Source organism: Molothrus ater, chromosome 6, assembly GCF_012460135.2.
Source record: "Molothrus ater isolate BHLD 08-10-18 breed brown headed cowbird chromosome 6, BPBGC_Mater_1.1, whole genome shotgun sequence".
NCBI lineage: Eukaryota > Metazoa > Chordata > Aves > Passeriformes > Icteridae > Molothrus > Molothrus ater.
The window spans coordinates 40,680,655-40,699,044 of record NC_050483.2 but is presented as its reverse complement, the minus strand read 5'-3'; the positions used below and the strand labels follow the sequence as shown (position 1 = coordinate 40,699,044).

The 18,390-nt window shown below is 37.4% G+C and overlaps 1 long non-coding RNA gene across 1 annotated transcript; it reads right to left on the bottom strand.

Annotated features, from left to right (window-relative positions):
• Positions 1–405: 405 nt before the first annotated feature.
• On the bottom strand, positions 406–16,886 carry LOC118687406 (uncharacterized). The gene is made up of 2 exons (XR_004980322.1): positions 16,712–16,886; positions 406–1,303 (listed from the first exon to the last, which is right to left on the bottom strand). It is a non-coding gene; the product is annotated as an uncharacterized LOC118687406 (long non-coding RNA).
• Positions 16,887–18,390: the final 1,504 nt, after the last annotated feature.

Here is an 18,390-nt window from a genome sequence, read left to right as displayed (position 1 = left end):
TGTAATACAACTGTCAGAAAGAGCTTCTCTGTATCCATGTAAAGTTGGGGGCAGAAACTATTAGGCTTATATGCAGTTGATATTTAAACCAAAAATTGCTTACACATTTTCAGTGAAAAGTCACCCACCAACTATAAGCCATCTTCATTTTTCCTTTTCCAATGTTTTTCCTCCACAAGCTTTTTAAAATACTGTTTTAGGATCTTCAAATTGGCTTGTAATAAGTTAGAAATTTTTGGCTTCACCTAACAAAATTCTGAAAGTCATACCTGTAGTTCAAGTAAAAATTGTGATAGAGTATCATCTCACCAAAGGACATCACAAGGCCTTAGCACTGCCCTATTTACAAAAGAAGAACTTAGAGCATTATTGTTATTGCCCAGTAACATGGTAAGTCACAGAACAGTGTGTGAACTGTTTAATAAAAAACAACTTTCAGATCTACAGTGACTTGAAAAACATCAGCATTCTTAGAAAAAGAAAGAACCAAATAATATACTTTTTCAGAAGTTAGGCCTTGTTTTGCTTTTATTATTGTCTCCATTTTTGCATATTAAATCTTTGTGAAATAAATATTATAAAGCAAAAAAAAATTATTTGTACTAAAGATAATTATGGAACTGGAAGCCTTATGGGTGGAATTTATTATATTCTTAGCCACAGGAGAACAGAGATGGAGCTAAATGTTAGTGAAGGAGAAAATTGGCAAGAGTATCACCTAATCAAGGATGGATTTGATCTGCTAGAAATGAATGGAATATAAATCAATGAAGATTGTGATTAGCAAATCTTGTTTCCATTCTTTAGAGTTATTTTTATTTTTAGTAAATGGGATAGTTTTTTTATTAATACCACAAATAGTTCTTAGAAGTAATTGTAACTAAAATTCCATTTCTTTTAACCTGGTTTGAGAAAGGGAATACTAAAAGACTTGGTGGGAAAAACTGATTGGAAAGACTGAAGTTATGAAAACAGCCCATTTTTCTGAAGTAAAATGTAAGCATTGTCAAGAGTTGTTAAATCTCAAGATAAAAAGAATTCACACTTATTTCAAAATGAAAATTATTTTCTTCAGAGTTTCTACATCAAATGAATGAAGCGTTGTCTGTTGAAGTAGAAGAGAAAACATGGGTTTGATGATCTTCCAAGTGAGACATCTTCAGTGTCATTGAAAGCTAGCCACAATGAAAGTGTAATTCCCTATCCTAGGTCTTCCTGCAGCTCTTCAGCTGCAAATTTCTTTCAGAGCATTCTCAGTTTATCTTTGCAAACCACAATATGACAGATCAATTGGTGACTGCACCTTAAAAAAAAAAGGAAGAAAGAAATTAAGTCAAAGTCTTGAACTTGTTAGAAAGTTGCAATCTTCTTTTCTTCTAAAAACATCATCTTCAGTGTAGCCCAAAATGAGCAATTTGAAAGTGATTGAAGCACTTTGCCCTGAATACTCTCATTCAGACAGATTTAAATTTGTGGTTTCATATTAGATACTACAAGTGAAGAGACAGAGGAGAAAAATTAAAGGAACAACTAAAAGAATCAACTTTGACATTAAGGCAGATGGTTCATTGCACATGAGAAATGATCCAATAATGGATACAAGTATCCATAGAGAAAAAGGGGTTCCTACTTAATGCTATTGATTTTGTGTCTGAAAAGAAAAGCAAAGAATATTGTGTCCAGGTTGGTATAGATGTTGCCTACTAGTTCAAAGGAAAACCAGAGGAGGGATTTTTCATTTGTTCTAATGATGGAAATCAGGAGAATAAATCTATTTACATTAAAAATCACTTTAAACATTTCTGTGGTAGGTGTTCAGTATACATTGATAGTACAGTTGTTAAATAATGGAACATTTCACACCATCATACATTGATAGTACAGTTGTGAAATAATGGAACATTTCACACCATCATATGGCATATTTTGGGAGTTCAAAGATTTTCCTGCAACCATCTATGTCATATTTGTTTGATTAAAAAAAGAGGATTGATGCTGCACCTTCTCAACAACATTCAGAGGAACTCTGTGCATAATTTTGGACCTGATTTTAATTTACAGAAAGATGACTTGCATAGCACAGAGTGACCTAAAAACACCTCTAAGTCCATTTTGCAGCATCCAAGCATTACATGTCATTTTTTGGTCAAAGGAGATCAGATCTAAAAGCTCTCTATACTTTGATAAGAAATAACACAGGCTTTCAAATTTGTGTTGAGCCAAAGTGTGGTCAAAACACAACAGACTTTACTGTTGTGTTTTTTTGTTGTTTTTTTTTTTTTACAGACATGTTACATTTATAAAAGCTATTACAATGTGGGTTTGGCAGATAGAAAATGAACCTGCAAGTCTACAACCATGGTCATTGGGAAGAAAAATGGCACATCTAATTAACAGCTAGAACCACATGGAGAAAAAAAATATTCTTTGATTATTTCTAGATTTTTTTGTTATTAGAAATGTTATTTAGTCAGCATCATTGATTATTCATACAGTTGCCTGTTTTTTGTCTAAATTAGGAAAAAGTTGCAGAAATGTGGAATGTAGACTCTAAGCCTACTTTTCTTCCTTCTTTTAAGACTAACAGGCTTTGTACATGACATGTATGGGAAGAAGTGATGCCACAATTTATGTCAAAAGACTGAAATCTGGGAGATGAATCACAGTGAATAGATACTCATAATCTGACAGATGTCAGTTTTGCAAAATATATACAGTTCTGTTCAGCAAGCTCAGTATGTGTCTGGTGATTCAGATTTATTTGGTTGAACAGTAATCTCTGAAAAACAGTTTTTCAGTATTCTGGAATGGCTTGTCAAAATCCAGCTGCCAAATACTCTGAGCATTCTCTGCCTCTACTCATCTTCCTTCCTCCTGCTGAATCTCCTTTGTAAAGGGAGAAGCAATGGTCCATTTCCAAAAACTCTCTGAACAGATTAACATGGACCATGATTTTTCCAGACACTGTTATTCTGGAGTGCTGTGGCTACCAGAGGGAAACCTGGTAAAACCTTTTCCCTTGCATTTTAAAGCTGCTTCCACTTGCTAAGAGTGGGAATAGAGTAGATAAGACAAGCTGCCTGACTTAAAACAGAATGAGGTAGAAAGCATAGTCATGGGTCAGGTAGAGGCACAATATTTGTTAGGACATAAGAAGCACAGCACCAGCTGGGCTTGGTAAACAGAAGAGGAGGGAAGGAAGTTCTTTAATGAGCAGAACATGTAATTAAACCTGAGTCTTGGTGTTCTTTTGCTATCATAAAATATATCAGATATCTACTGGCAAAGTGCGTCTTACTCACTTCTAAAGCTCTGGCCTATATTGCATTTATACTGGGGATTTTATTAGTGCAGTCTGACTCTGACAGCAACATGTACTAAGAATTTAAAGATTAGAACCCTATTATTACAGAATATCAACATAGGTCCACATGATGGAATTTGCATTCACCCCTAATTAATTATTTGTTCCATGACACTGGGAGAGCAATAAGGTTATGCTTGCATTCTAGGAGGTAAGCAGACTGTCCCAAGTAATTATAGATCTATTACCCTGGCATCAATCAATGCCAATACAATAGAAAGTTATTACGAATTTTTTTTAAAAAAAGAATTAAATAATGGAAATGCAATGAATGCCAGTCAACGTTGATGTACAGAAAATCAGTCTAGTCAGTCTGTTTGACATTTTTATGTTTACTAATTTAAAAAGAAAATATATATAGATTCTTATAAGGCAGCTGAACGGTGACTAACAAAAAACCTAATTCAAGAATGAACCTTATACAGTGTTAACAAAGCACATGCAGTTCTGGTTGAAGGACTTGGAAGACAAAAAAGCAGTTGTTAATTGAGAGTTGTTAATGTTAATTGAGACTTGTTAATGTTAATCATGAACAGAGTTTACCTTGCACAAGGATTGACATGTGTTATTAGTAGGCTGGTGCATGGCTAATGATAATCCCTATTTTCCCCATTATTTTAGCAAATAAATGGTACTAAGGGCATTTGGTAACATTTGGAGATAATATAAAAATAGGAGAAATAGTGAATAGTGAATGATGCCAGGGAAGTCTTACGGGACCACTTGGACTGATTGAGTAAGTTATGGCCATTCAAAGGAAGTTGTATTGTAACCCTGACAAAAGCAAGATCATGTCTTTATGAGCAGAAAACATGCTGTCTGTTCATCTATAGGAAGAGGAGTTGTTTCCTAGAAAAGAGATTCTGAAAAAGATTTCAAGGTCACAGTGGACAAATGAGTCAACATGGGTTCCTACTGTAACGATTTGGCAAAAATAGGTAAATTGAATTGGAAATGAACCACTTGAGAAGTCATTTAAATTTTGCATATGAAATTGGTGCTGGAATCCTGACTAAATATGAGACTTGCATTTTAAAGAGAATGGTGAGCATTTTGAGCAGATAGCCACAGAAATAATTGTGGAGAATTACTTTGTAGTTTGAAAACTGAAGAGCCCAGTCTGCCTATTTCATTTTTTTTAAGAGAAGGGAGAGAGAAATTGTTCAGAAGTGATTTGATTACAATGTATAAATTATTTCCTGTAGAGAAAATCTGACATTCTAAAGGGCTATTCATTTTAGGGAAGAAAGGCATAGTACAGTAGCACCCTTTGGTTTTGGACCTGGATCCAAATAAATCCACATTAGGAAGAAAAGTCTTTTTTTTTTAACAGAGATGGACTGAACTACAGAGGAAGATGGAGATTCTTCAACCTCTAAGATGAAGACTTGAGTGTTTCTCTAAAAAAATATGAATAACCTTCAGATCAAAACAGGACTGGGGGTTGTTTTCTTGCATCTGTGATAAATAAGTAAGTAGCCTTAGTATGAGATAAAATTTAATAGACTGTGATATGCTAGAGATCTCACTAAAGGATTTTAAAAGCCTTTTCTGACCTATGACTTTAGAGAAAAAAAAAAAGCATTTTACTAACAAAAATATGTAAAAATAATTTTAAAGTTCTAAGTCATGCATTCAGAAGAGGCAAATCAGAATGTAGGCTTCCTGAACAAATTTTCTCCAAACTGTTATGAAATAGTCCAATTACATGTTCTTAGATGTTCAAAGTCATGTGGAAAACTGATAATGTGTAAAAAGGCACTGCCTGGATAGAGCAGTGGAATAGAACCATGGAAATACTATGTGGTCATGCAATTATAAACTTATTCTAAGGAATGTACATGAACAAAACTACTGCTGTTATTTACAAGCTTGTATCTGTAACATCCGTGACCCTTTAATGGGAACAGTGAGATCGAAGGGAATGAGAAAGAGGCCAGGGCAGTTAAATAGGAAGAAAGTATCCTGAAGGCAGGTCTCTCTGAGATGGCTATAGAGTGCTTTAAAAGTATTGTGGAAGAAAAATCCCTCTTTTAGGGTCTGTTTCTGCATTCAAAAGAATTATGTAGACCCAGTTCCTCTTTTCACTTGTTCTGTTTTAGATTAACTTGGAAGAAATCTTAAAGGGTATTTTGTTTAACTAATTGTCAGATTGATCGTTACTTGTTTGTCTAAGCATACTAAGTTGGCTGAGCAGAGCTTGATGGGAGTCTGGAGATGCTAGAATGAAAGAAAAGAGATGCCATTTCTCTGAATTTTGTACATGGTTCTTCAGTCTCAAGGATGATGGAAAACTGTGACTGAAGAGCTGTGAGAGTTCTACATTTCTACATTTTATTTTTGTACACTGAAAATGCAGATAGAAGAAATGTCATAACTCTCTGGATAAAAAGAGAATAAGAACTTACTTTTAGTGATTTTTCCCTGTTCTTAGATGCATATAATGGCATAGGGATGGCTTTTTTCTGACATATGCTGCCTCAGGAAGAACTTAAATGGTTTTTTCTCATGGAATAGTAATAGTAAAAAGAAACTGATACAAAATAAGAAGCAAATGTAACAAACTAGTGAATCCATGTGGTCTTCTGTTTACAGTCTATAAACTTGCATTTTATATGTGGTATACATTTTTTGATAAAATTTCATGGCATAAAACTTAGATGTTCATTTCCCTTTGCAACATCTTTCTCCTCATCCTCCTTTCATGAAATAAGAAATGAAACCAATGTAATAACTTTTATTCACACTACATGAGAAAATTGCAAAATCTTGGTGCCTCTAGTAGGAAGCAGTGGTGGGAATTATATCTTCTTGTGAATGTTTTCCTGATTTCAGTGATACTCTTTTAATATCACTGAACCAAATTAGGTTCATGGAGTTTCCTTTATATTCTTTTATACTATATTGACCATTTCTTATATCACATTAACCATAGTGCTAATATAAGATATGTACTTCTGTTGTTTCGGTGACCTACTGTATTTAAATATTAAAAGAGGTTTTATAAGGTACAATTGTGGTCTTCATGATTTGAGAATTAAATGGAGAACAAAGGTAATTACATTCAGAGGACAAGGATAGTATATTCAATGGGAATAATAATAGAAATTACTATTGCCAGTGTTTAAGAATATAGAAAATTTAGACTTCTTACCTGAGAAAATGGGAAACCTGTATTATGTGCCAGAAAGAACTGGCACTTGAAATTGCAACTCCACTAGCAAGGATTTTTAATTAATCTTTCAGTTCTAGGGTGGTACAATGGGATTGGCATATATCAAAATCTGTTTGTTTTTAAAAAGAGAGGAAAAAGCTACATGATTGTTGTTTTAACCTTCATGGTGTGCAAGGTCTTAGAAAATGTTTTAAAGGAATCAAGATCATGGAAGTAGAGGTAAATAGAGAATGGGATAAAATATGAGGTGGTTTTAGCAAAAGTAGATCATGTCAGACAAACCTCATCTTTCTCTGACAGGATAAGAGTTTTCTTCAAAAACTGCAGTGTAGTAAAGCCCAATATATTTGGCTTTAAGCAAAACATTTGAAACTGTGTTAATGGAAATCTTTATTTAAGCAGAAGAGGACACAATTTGGAATAAAAAAAACTATCTGAATATTTACAGTGAAGTTTTTTGAAAGAGAGGTTGCAAAAATACAGAGGACTGATTTATCGTATTTTTCAAAATTCATCTTGTTGCTGATTCTCTTTACTAATTTCACATTAATTAATGACCCTAATTTAAAACCCAGTTTGTGCTCATGAAATTTGCAGATAATGGGAAGTTAGAAGGTGTTAATAATATTGAGGAGGATCTGCCTATGAGATAGGAAAAATGACATGACAGTCAGCAGGAATCATCACAATGAGAAAAAAAAATTAATACTGCAAAGTCATGCATTTTGGACCTTCTGCTGTGAGCTGGAGGCTCATTGGTCAGCAGGCATGTAAGAAGTTAAACCTCTGTGTTTAATAAGATAAATGCTGGTAGCATTCTTCAGCCATGAAGAAGACCTTGTAAATGTCAAGCCTAGATTTCTCCTTGGATATTGGAAAATAGTGATACAATTAAGACAAAATACTGTTACATCTCATATGGATTACTGGTATCAGACTGATTTTCTGTACTGGAAAAAAAAGTGAATTTTAACTGGAACGAACCCAGGAAAGGTCTTTCAGGACCTTTAATGGAATGGTAAAAAAAGTCTGTTGAGAGGAGATTACAAGAACATGGCTTGGTTTGGCTGACCAAGAGGAAGATTCAAAGAAGATAGGATTGCTTTCTAGAAATACATTTGGGGGTAAATAGCAAGTAGGGAGAAGAACAATTAAAGTTAAAATATAATATCAGATGGATATGGATTAATCAATAATGCATTTAGATAGGAAGTTGAAAGAAGTTCTCAAGCCATCAGAAAAATGAACTTCTGGAACTGTCTCCCAGACACAGTAATGGGTGCAAGGAGTCTTAATGGCTTACAAGGTGAAGCTTTTGTAAATTTAGAGCAGTCTAGAGATGGTCATGAAGTTCAAAAGCAAAGCTTATGAAATGAGGCTTTGTGCATTTGGTTTTCTGTCATTCTTTTGAGAGCACTAAAGGGAGGTTTGCTCTCCGTGTACAGCTGTGTCAGGAAGTGTTTAGTGCCACAAGCTTTGCTGTAAAATTATTAAGTAAAAGAGAATAAAGCCAGAAAAGCTGGCAATGAGATACAAAGGCAGAGGCAAAAGGAAAAGCTAAGTACTGGCATGGTTTCTGTCCTGTGGATATCAGGCACATCCAGGAAAGCAGAGCAACTGTCTGTTCAAGCCCAGGTTTCAATATGGGCTCCAAGGGCTTCTATGGCTCATATGTGCAAGGACAGAGGATTGAGCCCACCCATACCCACTTATTAGATAAGGTTCTTCATCTCTTGCTGGATCATGAGCTTTCAGTAGTAATTGTATTTAATTGTTGTATTTAATTAATGTGTCATATGCTTCTGAGTTTCCACTCATTGCCTGAGGAAGAGGAGAAAAATGTATTGTTTTCTTCACTTCTTTCTGGTAGTGTAATTTCATTTTTGAAATACTTTTCACTCTCCCAACTTTCTCTGATGAGATTGGCCATGAAATGAGCTTTGATGGGATTCTAGTTTTGCTGCACTGATTTCAAGTCAGAATAAAATTTGTTCTAGTGGTCAAGCTGGCAAGGATCTTCTTGAGGGAGCAGAATGGGGTGGAGGGTGCCTTTCCTTGTATGAAGAGTGTTTCACTTTAGTGTCATTTGAGTTCAACCTAACAAAACTCCTGTCATTATAGGGGCCTCAGAAGTGACTTCTGGAGATGGAGACTGTGCACGTTCTTGTGCCTGTAGTGTACTTCTCCATTCGATGTTCCAGGATTGAACTGACACCTGATATTGATATGATTCAGAAATACTGTTTTATTGATGAAGTATAAAACCAAGTTCTTGTTTGATTTTATTACAGTTTGGTAGAATCTTTCTCAAGAATTGAATTTCTAACTACAGCTTTTTGATGAGTTACCAGCTGACTGACTGCATTCCCTCTAAAGTTTGAACTAGGCATGATATACTTCATCACTCCCTGAACTGCTGTTTAGTACTGCTGGATGCTTTTCTGCATTTGAGAGTTTGGATGCATTTAAATTATGGGACAGATAAATTTATAATCCTTATCATGCTGTCTTGCTGAGAGCAGTTTCTAAGACACATTGTGCTGAGACATTAACATTTATCATCTTAGATTTTTATTAAATTATTATGACTTTGCTATTAAATATGATATCAAGTATAAAAACATATCCTGCCTTAGAAGGGATTGTAATGATTAAAATCCAAACCAGACAAATAGTAAAGAAAAACATTAAGGGAAGTAGTTCACGTGGTAATTTAAGACAGATGAGTATTTTTATCTCCAGAAAAGAAAAATGCAGTCCAAGTACCAGGTGTAAGGATGAATTTAAAGGATAGATGAGCAATTCTAATGGGACAAAAATATTACCTTCTACCACTTTCTAGCTTTTACAGAGTTCTTGAAGTAACTGAGCTACTAATAAGATATTCAGTCTATTTTTAAAAGTCTGAAATAAGTTACCACAATATTCCAAACATGTGCATAGAGGTAAGTATTGTACCTATTTATAAATGCTGCTGTGAAGGATACAGAATTTACAATCTAGATGCAATTAAACCAGTTTATTTATCAGAGACTTTATTTTCAGATAGCCGAACTAGACATTGGTATTCAGAGAAACCTTTCTTATGGAAGAAAGAAATTTGTGAAATTAAAAGTTATTTAAAAAAAATTCTTGAGGGTAGGTTCCTGACATTCTGACCTTTCTCAGGTGGCAGATGCATTCCTGGTGTTTGTTGTTCCAGGACACAGATATTGCCTTCATGCCATTAAAAACTGTTAATTGGATATGGTGTTGAAAACCTTTCCCTAAGGGATCCAGAATATGTTGTATTCAGGGATACAGTTCTTAGCTTAAGAACTTTGTCTTTCAAGCCTCTCCACTTAAACCTAAAAAGATAGGATTCTAAAAAAGATAGGATGTAGGTTTGTCCGATACAGTGTTTTTCATGGGATCTTTCAAAGGAGGAATTCTCTTATAAAGTAAGACTAGAACAAGCCATAGGGAGGCCATGGCCACCTCCTTGGCTTATAGGTTTCATTTTTAGTTTCTTGCTCCCTTCCCTGAGAGGAATGTACTCCTTCTGCCCTCTACCCCTGATTTGCTATTTTATAGACTCTCCTACTAAGAAGAGAAAGAGCTCTTCCTTCTAGTAGTCTAACAAGTCACAGCTGTTAGTTCAAGCAGCATGAAGGAGCTACTTTCCTGTTCTCACACAGTGGGGGAAATTAAATGCAAAGTTAACCAGGAAGGGGTTTATGTGTGTTATCCCTGACACTGAACTGTTAAGGGGTTTCCAGTGGCAGAAGTTTTGACTTTGTCAGAAGAAATGAAGGAAAGTAACTCCTGTAATAGGAGCAAAGAAAGGAAGAGAAGGTGCTCCAACAGTCTATTGGATCTGTTGATCTGTTTAGTCAACAATCTCAGGGACAAAAGCTTCTTGCATCTAGACTGACTGGATCATTCATCTATAGCAATGTGCCACTTAACCTGGCCTGGCCAAGATACCATCAGCTGGTGTCTCTTGAGGTACTTATGAAGGAAAAGCCAAATAATCAGTTACTGCTACCTTATCACCTCTAGGAAGCATTTTCTTTGGACTAAATGAGAGTCCAGGAAAATTATTGCTTTGTGTAAGGGAAGTCAAAGTTCAAAGACAACTTTAGGTCACCAAGTTTCTGAAATGGATAGATCCCATCTTGCTGTCATAAACCCCTCAGAGTTGAGGACCAAGAGGAAACCTTTGAAGCCATTGTGGATCGTTCAGGTAGCTCTGGAGTTCACCTTCTGACTTCAATTTTCTTCCAGGCATTCTGTAGCATGGGCTATTTGTGCTAAGATTCTACTCATCTATCACCCATTCCTCTGGCAGGAAACCTTGTCAGTGCCTACCTGTCAGTGCATAGAAATCCTTGCAAGTATATTTATAGTCAGGTATACGTCACAGCAAGTGATCAATTAAAACCTTTTCATTTTTCCTTAGATACAGAAAATGGGGGAAAGAGTTTTGACATGGGGAAAAAAAGAACCAAAGCAAGGTCTTTATGTTGTCCGCCAGGTGTGTACTGTTAAGTTTAATCATTCTGTTTAAAGCTTTAAAAGTGGTATTAAGTTTGCGCTCTAGAAAACAAAAAAGTGGACAAGTAGAAAGAATTATATAGGTGGAATTGATGTGCTGGCATCAGATGCCTTGTTTTGGTTTGTTCATTGGTTTACTTTATCAATTAAAAAAATGTGGATCCGTGGGAAAAAAATAACATAGAGGGTGAGTGTGACTTTCATTTGTGTCACAGCACACAGAGTAATTTTTGGGAAATGGCAGGTTCAGCATTCTTCTTAGACAGACTTTTCCTAGTTTTGATTTGTTTAAGGCACCACTTTCTGGTCACGGGTTCACGGAGCATTGTGCAAATTAAGGATTGTTGTGGCTGCCTGCATCAAACCTACTTTAGACAGAAAGCAAAACATAAGGAAGATAGGAAAGACCAGAAAAGAATTTGTGAGAGAGCAAGGCACACTTCTTTGGGGAAGAAAATATTAACAGGAATCTTAGTTCATATTCTAAACAAAGAATCATTGAAAATCTCGTTCATTAAAGATTCATCTAAATGTGGTGGCACAGATATCCAGTACTGTCTCTTCACTCAACCATTTGTGTAGCTTTTTCAAAGACAAATTTTAAAAAGCCTTAAAGGAGAGATAATAGATATTAAACTGGGTGGGAGGAGATGGGCAGGAATGCATAGCAATTCCAATGATGAAATTTGTTCCTTTCCCTGTCTCCTGAGTTGTTCAGTCTAACAACCTTCCGGTCCACAAACCTAAAAATGTTACCAAATAGCTGCAGAAAAATGATTTCCAGAGAAGGGTGGCATCTGATTTATTTCCTGAATCCTATCCTGTCTTGTTGTGGTTTTGGTAAGATTGCAAGTCTAAAACTGAGTGAAGTGTCATCAGCCCCTAGAGACAGTGTCCAAACAATTGAACATGTTTGGAGGAATGGTTTATTCTTTGGCTCTCTCATACTTGTAGCTGCCAATTATTGAGTAGTTATGGTCAGACAGACTCACTGTGGTTCATGGCTGGCTCTCGGGTTCAGAAGTATCTGGAATTTTTCAATGAAATCCAGGGAAGTGTCCAAACATTTCCTCAATGTTCCTTTGATATTTTGTGCTGCTGATGGCCTTTAGACATGATGATTTCTTTCAGAAGACATTTCTGACTCATATCTCAGAGACTGGGCTAGTATAAGAACTTAAATAGAGAAATGAGAATTCCTTTTCTGTTCATGTGAGAGACTGGATTCACTGAGATCTCTTCAGCCCAAGGCAGGCAACTTTTAGGAAGAGCTGAAAGCCATTGAGTTCACAGCCTGTTTTCAGGGCTTGAATGAGACTTGGCTGTTGCAGGAAATCTTTCCAGTTCTGGGATTAACAGTAGTTAGCAGTCCTCTTTTAGAAACTGGCTACTTTCAAAAACAGCAAGAATCTGTCAGACCAAATCAAGAGAGAATGCAAAATACAAACCCCTCTTGCCATTCTCTCTCTTCTTGCCCCTTCTAAAATAAATCAAAATTGCTCCTGATATCCAAAGTTAAAGACAAAGTTGAATTTAGATATATTTGTATTTATGATTATGAGTGAGAGATCTAAAGCCAGAGAGGAGATGGTTTTATTTCTCTCCTGATGATTCCTTTTCTTGCCTTTTCTTTAAGTCATTTGTTTTGAAAGGTTCAAAAGAGTAAGGGTTCTGACTAGAAACAGAACCAAAGTCTTGTCCCCTTCTGCTTCTGGTATCTTTTTCATGAAACCCTTGAGATTAGCTCAGTTCATTAGAACATGGTACTAATAATGCCAGGGTAGTGGGTTTGATCCCTGTATGGGCCTTTCATGTAAAAGTTGCATTCAATTATCCTCATCCTATCCAATTCAGAATATTCTGTGATGATGCCTTAATCTGTGAAAAAAACCCATGAAGAGTTATACATGACCATTGTGAAAATGTCAATCGTAGAAGACATTGCCAGGAGAAGGAGTTTCAATAATTCCTGTATTCGTGCACACACACTATAAATCCAGTGTGTATACATATATATATATATATATATGTATGTATACACACTGGATTTAAATTTCTGCAATTAGGACAAATACCTCAGTAGAGGGAAATTCTGCATGTTTTACTAGAGAACAGTAATGCATTCTTTCAGTACTGAGGATGAATTTGGGTCTCTAGGCTTCTGAATCATCTCCACCTATTTCTCAGTAAGATGAGAAAGTACATCATGTTCTCAGTGGGCTGTGACCATTGCCTTTGAGTTGCAATCCTTCAGGTCTTCATTAGTCCTTAGACTATCATTAAATGCTTGGCAATGGTTCTATCTTATCTTTGTTGTTAATGTCTGCAGGTAGAAATCTAGAGGACTTGCTTATTAGAAATCATTTTTACAGTAGGGCAGTTCATGCCTTCTGGGAAACATTACTTTCAGAATCTCTGTCAAGAAAAGGCTTTCTTTTGCCCCCCTTCAGATTCTTTCTTTGAGAGAGGCCAGTTGGAGTCTCAAAAGGGCTCTAGTTTACATGTGCTTAGACAGCTTCTAAAATTTAGTGTAGACAGAAGATCAAGCTATGTCCACAACAGAATACACAGGTTACATTATTTTGTTAATTTTATACTGAAGAGTCATATGCACTTTGGATATGATCTATGTGAGAGAAAGAGAGTTTGAAGTACAAAATAAGCAATTGAAGTTTAGACTTGATGCATTTTCCATCAACACATCAAAGACTGGATCCAGTACTGACCAAATACACTTTGATGAATGTGTTCTTCTTTTAGCCTGTTCCAAAAGTCATGATTGGTTTCCAATCAAAAAAACCCGAGCAACTCTTAAATAATAGAATCATAGAATACCAAGTTGGAAGGGCACCTTGAGGATCATCTGGCCCAACCTTTTTTGGCAAAAGGACAGTCTAGACAAAATGGCCTATAATAAAGCCTCGATCTTGGCCTTGTTATCGAGCGATGCAAGGATGGTCCGGGAGCCCCATCCCTCTGGGAGAAGAGAGCCCAAATGCCCAGGCAGCTTGCAGCCGTGGCTACCCTTAGCAAGCTCAGTGATTGTCAGCTCTTTAGCGATTATCAGCTCTCTTAGGATGTCAGCTCTTGGCTTGCTTGCTAGGGTGCCCTTGGCTGAGGCTTGAAGCAGACGCGAGAGAGGAGAAGGAGAAGTTCTGGGGGTTCCACAGCGATGGTTTATTGGGAGGTCTGTGAAGAGTCCCAGCAACAGCTCTTCTTCTGTCGAATGGGCTAAAACAGCCCCTTTTTATAGGGTAAAGGGGGATCCAAACTTGTCCAATAGTAGGGGTTAGGGAAAAGTGACCTATGGGGTTACAGAGATAAGCTTTGGGGCAGGGGGTCAGAGACAGGGACTTATTTTGCTGTCTCATCATGACTCAGCAGTTCCTACTGTTAAGCCTCAATCCTCCATGGAGCTTTCCCAAGCTCTATGGGGTTTGCTACAACAGCCCAGCACTCTGTTTAGCTAAATCTTAAACTGTCCAACACTGGCAAGTCCACAACTTCCCTGGGGAGACTATTCCAATGGTTGACTGTTCAATTGTGAAAACTTTCCTCTTGTATTGTACAGAAATCTCCCCAGGATTAACTTGTACCCATTAACCCTCATCTTTTCCATGGAACCCCTTGAAAAAAAAGGAGTCTCCGTCTTCTTTGCCCTGTAAATACTGGCACATGATGATAAAGTCTCCTTTCAGCCTTCTTTTCTCATGCTGAACAAACCCAGCTCTTTTAGAGTTTCCTCACACAGAAGGCTTCCCAGCCCTTTGTTCATCTTTGTGGCCCTTCTCTGGACCCTCTCCAGCCTGTCCGCATCTTTACTTTGAATAGCAGGGACCAAAACTAAACAGTGTTCCAGGTGTGTCCTGACAAACACTGAGTGGAGTGGGATAATGAATGACTTCTTTATCTCTGCTGCTGATGCCCTTTTTGATGCAACCCAGCATCCTGTTGGCTTTCTTTGCTGTAGCAGCACACTCTTCTTTCAGATTGAGCTTCTTTCCGCCAGGACTCCCAGACCCCTTTGACAGAGCTGCTCCCCAGCCCAGTAGATACCAGCCTGTGCTGCACTCCTGGATTATGTTTTCCAAGTGCAAGACCTTGCACTTGTCCTTGCTGAACTTTCTAAGGTTCTTGTTAACCCACTTTTCCAGCCCATCCAGATCTTCCTGCAGGGTTGGCTCTCCACTTCCCCGATCAGTTTGGTATCATTGGCAAACTTTGGCAGAGTACTCTTGATCCCATCTTTCAGATGTCTTATGGAGATATTAAACAGTGTTTGGTCTAATATCAATCCCAGGGGAACCCACTTGTGACAGATTGCTGGTTTGAAAAGGAGCTAATCACCACTAATACCCAGCCTCTGGGTATCGCCTTTTGGCCAGTTCCCCACCCACCACACAGGATCACACCAGTTTCTCTAGGAGGAGGCTGTGGGAAACCATTTCAAAAGCCTTGGAAAAATCCAAGTAGACAATGTCCACTGCTCACCCCACAACAGCCAAACAGGTTTCTTTGTCATTAAAGGTGATCAGGGTTGTCAAGTATGACTTGCCCTTGGTGAATCCGTGCTGGCTTTTCCCAATCACATGTTTCATCTGACTTGTGATATCCCCCATGATAATTTCTTTCATAACTTTCCCAGGGACTGAAGTAAGACTGATGGGCCTATAACTTCCTGGATCCTCCTTTAAGCCCTTCCTGTAGATGAGGGTGACATTAGCCTTCTTCCAGTCTTCTGGGATGTCTCATGGTCTCCATGACTTCTCAAAGATTTGGAGAACAGCCTTGCAATGATATCAACCAGCTCTCTTACCCTGGGGTGATTATTGGCAGGGTCTATCAATTTGTGGGGATCAAGCACCTGTATTAGCTGACATACCAACTCTTTCTTTACTGATGGTAGGTTTGTGTTTGCATCAACCTGGATTTTTGTTCCCAAGACATGCACCCCAATGGTGCTGGTAAAGACAGATGTGAATAAAGCATTGAGGAACCTCTTCCTTTTCAGTGTTGTTGCTGACAGATTCACCTCTCCTGTTTAACAATGGGCCAATATCTTCCATCTATTTCTGCTTATTGTTTACATACCTGAAGAACACTGTCTTGTGTTTTTTGACATTTCTGGGCAATTTCAATTTGAGCTAAGGTTTTGCTTTTCTAACAGCACCTCAGCACACGCTGGAAATGCTTTTGTAGTTCTCAATGGGTGGTTTTTTTTCCATCTCTTTATATGCTTCTCTTTTGGTTTTGAGCAGACCGAGAAGCTCTCAGATAAGCCAAGGGGGGTATTGCTCTCCCTACTTCCCCTACTTTAAAGAGTAATGAACTGTTTTTAAACTTCCATGTTTCTTAGGAGAAAAATGCCAACGTAGAGAAAACTTTGCAATCAGTACTCTATGGCTACCATTTACATTAACCAGCTCCCATTTCTGTCAGCCAGGCTACAGTGCTCCTTTGTGCACCAGAAAGATCTTACAGCATCAGTTTCATGGTAAAATGTGTTCATTCTCACAGAGTTTTTCTCTTTAAAGAAAAAAAAAATTGAGGACATCCAATCCTGAGCTTTAGGAATCAAACATCATCAGAACAGGCTTATCCAGATGGTATCTCTCATTCCAGGGCAGTTCACTTACCAGATTTGTGCCCAGAAGAGCCCCTAGAAATTGTGACATCCACAGCATCTTTCCACTGCAAAGGTGGGAGGATGTTTCTGCTTTAGCTCTGGTTTGCCAACAGCTCATCAAATGAGATTTATGTCTTCTGGATGTGTGGTAAACATGCACATTAATAGAGCTCTTCCACATTTATTGCTGGAAGGAAAAAAATGTCATCTTCTTTTACTTCAAGAGAATACTTGAACCCCAAGCTGCTTCTGCTTGCAAAATAGAGAAGCTAGAGCTTATTTTCCAGGTTCAAGAGACAGACACAACAGAAACAAAATGTAAATAACCAAAATCTCTCACTCCTTCTAAGATTCTGAACAAGGAAGCAAACTCAGTCTTCCATAACCAAGCTATGAGAAGAACCAGGATTTGACAACAGTGCCTTACCTCTCCCTGGTTTCATTCTCCACTCAGCTCAACAATCAGCTTTAACTTTGCTTAGTCTGAGCTTCTTTGCACAGAAGTTGCACAGGAAACTCCTGGCTGCCTGATGTTTTCAGTCTTCCCATTGGATGTCTGCTGGTTTAGAGTGGGAATGGATACTATAGAGCAAAGGAGTTATACCTTCACTAATCATGAATCTCACAGGCAAAGCTTCAGACTAAGTTATTAAGGCTATTAAAATCCCAGTTATCAGGTAATACTTTTATGAATTAGATGCAGATTAAAATGCAGAACTGTTAGATTTCCCACATGACAAAAGGTTAATAGTGGGGGGCCACAAGGTATGATACTAACTACTCCTATTGCATGTATTATATTGAACAGTTACTTATAAAAGGGGGAGTGAACAATGAGATGGCAGATACTGCAGATTAAATGAAAGCATATCAGTATCTGGAATTCATACCCAGCTCTCCTAAGAAATGTCCCTGATCCATTGCATTTTTTATCACAGCAGATTCTTTTAGTCCTTTTCACTGTATTCATGAATGTAACTTGCACAATACAACATCCCAGCAACCTTATGCTTCCCATTCTGCTGAGTGGGGTTTATAGCTTTTCATTTTCATTTTCAGCCTTGGGCTGACTTGTAAGACTGAATCCATGTCCCAGCCTGCAGACTGGAAGCATTTCATTAGTATGCAGGGCAGGTACTGAGGGAGGCTGTCTCTATGTGACAGCTCTCAATCCACTCCTCTGATTATTATGGCTCATAGAAAAGAGAATGCAAGTGAAATGGAAAAAAAATGTGGAAGAAAAAAACCACTGCATTTTCAGATATTAAAAAATGGTATAAAGTATCTGGTAATATCGAGTAAGAGAATGTATCTGGTTCTATATTAGCTGCCAGTCATTCCTCTGCTTAATTTAAAAGCAAGTGTCTGTTAAAAATGGTCACAAGGGAAGAAGCCAAACTTCCAACATAAATTACCTGTTGAGTTTATTATGGACTCTTCTAAGGGAGAGCTTATGACTTTAATATGAAAAGCATTGTAACACCAAGTAAAAATCCACTCTTGATAATTTTTGTGTTTTCTTGTTGGGGAGATGGCTTCCTGTCAAGATAGCAAAGCTAAGCCCATTGTAAATGTCTGCATTTGCTCATAGGGGAAAGAACAAAGAAGTTATGGAAAGGTATTATGACTTACCTGGGTTTTTTTAGGCAGCATAGGAAACTATGGGAAAAAAATACTACCTTTGGCTGT